The following is a 6486-nucleotide window of genomic DNA, read 5'->3' on the forward strand; positions in this document are numbered from 1 at the left end:
ATATCTAGTCGGGAGTGGTGCTGACTGAAAACAAATGATTTGGAGCGATTCGCGCGCCATATGTTGGTCATTCTAAGGACTTATTGAACTACCCTCGTAATATGTTATTTATTCCTTCCTGAAAACTTAGCTAAATGAAGATAGCCTAATTCTTAAGGGGAATGAAAAGAGAGCCTATTCTTCGTAGAACCCAACGATATATAGGGCCCTTTATGCCTATATGGGATCCTATGTTCTCTTTCGTCTTTTCTGTCCTTTTTCCAAAAATTTAATTTTTTTATTTTTAATCTTATTTTTTACAATTGAAATAAAATCTACTTATACTATCGAAAAATGATTAATAATAAATTTATAGATCTTTTTAGGCGAACAACTTTTGTCTGTTAATTTTAGTTTATTCCTTGTGTCGTTTTTTTCCAAAAGTAATTAATATTTATATTTTGAATGTTATTTTTTGCATCAAAAATTATAGCTCTTTTTTGGATGAACAAGTTTTGTCTCATTTTTTTCGTAGGTTGTGTCGCTAGTCCAACAATTTTTCATTTTTTTATTTTTAATGTTTTTTTTTTACGACTAAAAACAAAATCTACGCGTCCTATCGAAAAGTGATTTATTATAAATTTATAGGCCTTTCCAGGACGCGCAAGTTTAGCTTAATCATTTTTTTCGTATCTTACATAGTTTGACCAAAAAATGGAATTTATGGATTTTTCATTATTTTTGGTACGATCAAATTTGGAGTTTTCCACTTTCGATCAAATTAAGAAAGTTGTTATCATAATCTTTTAGGGCTTTCAAAAAGCAACGTTTTTCTTTCACTGACTTTTTTTCATATCCTGCGTTGTTTGGCTTAAAATGTTCATTTTAGTTTGTTTTCTTGGATTTTGAAAATGCTCTAACTCTGATCATTTTCTTTTTACAGAAAAAAGTCATAAGGATACCTTGTTTGAGTTTCTGATTACTATGAATAACCGTACATAGAATTTTGAAATCTTGAAAAAATGTGGTATCGCAATTTTTTGGTGCCATCCAATTTAGAATTTTCAACTTTTCGGCCAAATTAAAAAAGTCGTTATGCTCATCTTTTTTATTTCTTATTTCCTTGTTTTTATAATTTTTTATTTTTAATGCTGTTTTTTAGGATTAAATAAGAACTACTGCGCATCTGCATAGGGTCTAATACAGGAACCTATATAGGAGCCTATGTCCTCTTTCGTCTTTTCTGTGCTTTTTCCAAAAAGTTCTTTTTTGCATTTTTTATCTTATGTTTTACGATTAAAAGAAGATCTACTCGTCCAATCAAAAAATGATTAATAATCAATTTATAGAGCTTTTAAAGCGAACCACTTTTGTTTGGTAATTTAAGTTCATACTTTGTGTCGTTTTTTCAAACAAATTTAATATTTTTATTTTGAATGATATTTTTTACGACTAAAGCAAAAACCACTTGTCATTACAAATTTGTAGTTCCTTCCAGGGCGCGCAATTTAAGCTTTTACATTTTTGTTGTATCTTGCATCGTTTTACCAAAAAATGGAATTTTTGAATTTTTCATTATTTTTGGTACGATCAAATTTGAAATGTTCAACTTTTCGGCCAAATTAAAAAAGTTGTTAGCGTGGTCCTGTAGGGCTTTCAAAAATCGACGTTTTTCTTCTCTTGACTTTTTTTCATATCTTGCGTTGTTTGGCTTAAAATGTTCACTTTCTTTTTTGGGGAGGATGAGGGGGCATTTGAAAATGCTCTAACTCTGATAATTTACTTTTTACAGAAAAAAGTCATTAGGATAAATTGTATGCGTTCCTGAGTGCGGTAAAGAACACTTCATAGAATTTTGAAATCTTGAAAAAATTTGGTTTCAAAAAGTTTAGGTACGATCAAATTTTGAATTTTCTACTTTTCAACCAAATTAAATTAATTAATTAATTTATTAATAATTAATTAATTAATTAAAGTTTTTCTTCTCTTTTCTTTTTTTCATAACATACGTTCTTTGGCTTCAAATGTTCATTTTATTTTTTTTATTTTTTATTTTGAAAATGCACTAACTCTAATGATTTTCTTTTTGTAGAAAAAAGTCATTAGGATAAATTGTATGGGATTCTGAGTACTATGAATAACCGTTTATAGAATTTTGAAATCTTGAAAAAATGTGGTCTTAAAAATTTTGAAAACGTGCTCACTTTTTGAATTTTGATCCAAAATAGCTGGTTCACGAACTTGTTCTTTCTTTTTAGCCCTTAAAAAGTGTGCCAAAGCAAAATCCATTCTGATCAATTTTTTGAAAGTTATCGTGCCTACAGAATACAGACTACAGACTACAGACAGACAGACAAACACCTTCGTAAAAATCGTTTCTTCTGACTCAGTGGGTGTCCAAACGTGAAGATTTTATGAAAACCGACAAAGTGAAATTTTACATAAAACCAATACCTTCTCATTAGATTCGAATGTAAAAATGTTTTGTAACCATATTCTGTCGCTTATGCTACGAAACCCAAAACATTTCAATTGATTTATATTTATATTTCTCGCAATCAATTATTAATTTTTTTCAATGCCTTTTTTGTTATATCTGTACAGCACAGCAATAGAGGGTGTTAAAATTAAATAAAAAAATTGAAGCATACACTTTTGTAATTATACTGGTGTACATTATCGTGCCAGTGCCGCAAGCCAGTACTGCTTGGCGTTACAAACAAGTACTGGCACTTCGGCAATCTGTACTGGGCCAGTACTATGCCAGTGGTGTACTTACGCCTGGGACCAGCGACTGGCTAGACCGTCTAGCTACAAACTTTGCAAAGTGTTACAGGTCTGAACAGCCCCAGACTATACCGTCGGATCTGCACCACATTACAGTCTAGGAGGTGTAGTCTGGAGTTTGCCAACGCCAGAAGCTTTTTCCACTAGGGGAGAAAATGTAAAAAGGAAAGGCAGTTTGGAACACTTCCATTACATTCATCCCAGGAAAACTCGCAAAAATCGTAGAAAAATGGCATTTCCTCGAAAAGCGACCGAATAAATATTTTAATTTTGAGCTTCAAATTTGTGTAGCAAGTCAGCGCAACATGTGTAATAGGAAAATCTAAAATTCCAAAAAATATCGGAAATTCCTTTCAACTACACCACATGGGATAAACCGTCATTTTACAAGATCATCAGAGTGCAATCGGTACGTCAAATACATCTCATACAAGGAATTTAAGTGCTACCTAGGGATTGGTCACATCCCAACGGCTACTGTCACGACCTGTCATTTCACGACATCTTCCAAGTGTACCAGTTAAATAAAATACATGTACATTTTCCTCCAATATGTTGAGTTCTAAATAGCTATTGATGCACTCCACCAGTTACTAGGACTATTTATCATTGTGCCGTGTGGAAAAAATTCCTGGCAGTCTGGTGACAGGTCTGGGCCAGGTCTAGATTCATCTAGACTGACAGGTCTCGAAGATCTGTTCTGGCCCAGGAATGACGCTTTTCTCACCGAACTTTGAAATTATCTAGGCTGTCTGGTCTGGAATGACTGTGGTCTGTCCCAGGACTGACGCTGATATTGGGTCAAGAATCAGAAAAAGTTCTAAGTTCTATTAGCCAATTTTTGATATATTGCAAAAAAAGTTACAGAAAACAAAAAATGCACACTATCGAAATAAACCAATATTGTTAATGTAAACAATTTTATTGTGCTTTGCAATATGCAATTACTCTTACAATGTACGGAATTTCTGGCACATTAAGAACAGTCCAGTTTAGAGCATTATTTCTTGTGCAAAAGGCAGTTGGTTACATTTTTGTAAAAACTCATGAACATCAGGACCACATTTGTGAATCAATTGCATTTGATAAAATGAAGAAATGTGTAATAAAAATTGTTGCTTTAAATCACAAAAGTGCACAACTACATTCTAATTGAGATAATGCAACAACTCAAACTCCAAACTGTAACGGATAGGTTCTGTACCTATTTACAATATCCCGAAGGACGTGTTCTTTTATTTTTTGTGAAAATCGCGATATTTTTCAATCTTTTTTTTTCAAAGCAAGTGTCAGAAAGTAGTGGAGGTCTTTTCTTATGCCACCACTCGTGCCTTGCTTCGAACCTTGCTCCTGAAATCTAGTCCAGACATTTGAGACATTCTCTGTCCAGTGCTGTATCTGTTTCTTTATTGACATAAAACTCCGTATATAATAAAGGGCATTATCAGTATACCCCAGGCAGAAATATTATATATAATTTGTATATAAATGTTCACACTATATATAAACTATATGTAACTTTTCCGCCTGGCACTGTAGGATGCAATAATTGCAGGCTACGAATGAGGTGGAAAACTGTTAATAACTGTCATACTGTTATTAATTCTTCAAATTAATCCGCAAAAAGCACATAAAGAATGCATAAAAATCGATTTTTTAATATGCTTTCTTGTGAGTTTTCTGCAAAGGCCATAAGGCAGACTTAAAATTACATACCACATACATTATGTCAATTTCAATAACACTCAATAATTTAAAAAAAAAAAACAAAAAAAAAACAGAGGAGGGCCATGTCTCATAGAAAAAAGAATCAACCTTCGTCAAAAAAGTGTCTTGGCACTGAAAAGGGCCGATTGGTATTATTCAGTGCAGGTCGCAATTAATTATATTCGCGGCGTACTCGGCGAACCAATTGTAAACATGTGGCCATGGTGGTGACTATTGGCGTGAATACTTCAGAAGTCCGCGCTGCGTTGACAAGTCCAATGAAGCAAGCTGCAGAACGTTGGAATATATCTGATAGCTGGCAGGTGCCTTTTTTCGACCCGCTATTAGGATCCATTATCCATGATCCATTATTTTTTGTACTAATTTCAAACAGTTACTTTTTGTACAATTTTCAATCGCTTACTTATTTTACTAATTCCAATCAGTGACTGCATTATAGCTACTGCTCCATTACTTGTACCGATGAATAAGCCAATCTTGTTGTTTAATCAGTAAAAATATTTTATTGATACGTAGAATGTACTCACTGATTGACATTAGTAAGTAATGTAATTGCTACAAAGGTAGAGAGTAAATACATAAAATATCACTTTATACTTTATACAGTAATAAATAATAAATCTAATAAAAAATTAAAATAAAAGAAATGGGGCAGTCGATGATTAATAATAATTAGTACTACGCAGCAATGAATGAATTATAATGAAGTAATTATATAAACATATACTGTTTTAAATATTTGAAGAATTGCAAAGAATTTAATGTGAGGGTCACTTAAAATTTTCAAATAATATATTTTTATTTTAATATTTTAATTATTATCTATGGTTTTAGGCGATGAATTAAAACCAAAATTCATATTTGTGAAGAGAGAAATGCAAATATAAAATTAAACTTTTAGGAAATATTAGAGAATATATTGAATTAGCGAAGAATCGTGTATTTCAGTTTTTATTTTTATACAAAATTATCTACGAGTATGAAAAGATTTTTCTGCGCAAAATATAAATTAGCAAACGTAACCGTCATTGCCAGACATAAATGCTTTGGCGTATTCTTTATTTTTTGCCAAAATTTAAGAATTATGTTTGCATTTCTCTTCTAATGCACCGTCGGAATATAAAGAAAAAATGCGTTTATCTTGACGTCATTAACACAACGAAATTACTTTCATCATCTTTAATTCATTATAAAAAATGTGAAAATTTTTCATTTTTTAGCAAACAGAATGTTTAAATTATAGTTTCTTGTATTTTACAATATTTTTCTCAATAACAATTATTGACAACATTTGTTAGCAGTTTTTTTTTCAATATGAAGTACGAACATGTAAAAGCATCGGCTTAATTGCAATTACATCATAAAGCAAAGAAAAGCTAACAGCCCTTCATAAATGTAGGAAGCCTTGAGACCTGAGTTTTATACACGGTAAAAAAATTTGAGCTGTGACAGGGGTATTATTCCTTATTATAGCCAAATATTTAGCTGAAAACGAACGAAGGAATTTAGAAAGATCCCTGGATCAGCGAAAATCAATATCCTTGACCATTTTCCATATACCAGGGATATCGTATAGTAAAACCCCAAATAAGTATAGCTATAATAGGGATATTAAGAATAGGTGTCTGAAACAATTATCGGAAGAGCGCCGGTGCATTATGGAAGCAGAGAAATAAAATGGCGACAGTCTAATCGGGAGCAGTGACAGTTGAGATTTACTTTGGACAATTAAACGCTTTTTACCACTTAAAATGTGCGCGATTGTTAAAATTAAATGGAGTTTATGATGCAGTAATAATAATTTACATTTGTTTCGATTGTAGGCGATAACTATATTGAAATATCAAGAAACGCGATAAAAACTACAAACTTGACCTCCAAATGCATTAAACGGATTCCAGGGAAATTCATTTTCGCGATACCAGACGAAAAATTGGCTACTGTAAGTTAATATATTTCTATAACAACTAAATTTTTTTCTAATCTTAAGAT

This window comes from Belonocnema kinseyi, chromosome 7 (genome assembly GCF_010883055.1).
Source record: "Belonocnema kinseyi isolate 2016_QV_RU_SX_M_011 chromosome 7, B_treatae_v1, whole genome shotgun sequence".
NCBI classification, from domain to species: Eukaryota; Metazoa; Arthropoda; class Insecta; order Hymenoptera; family Cynipidae; genus Belonocnema; species Belonocnema kinseyi.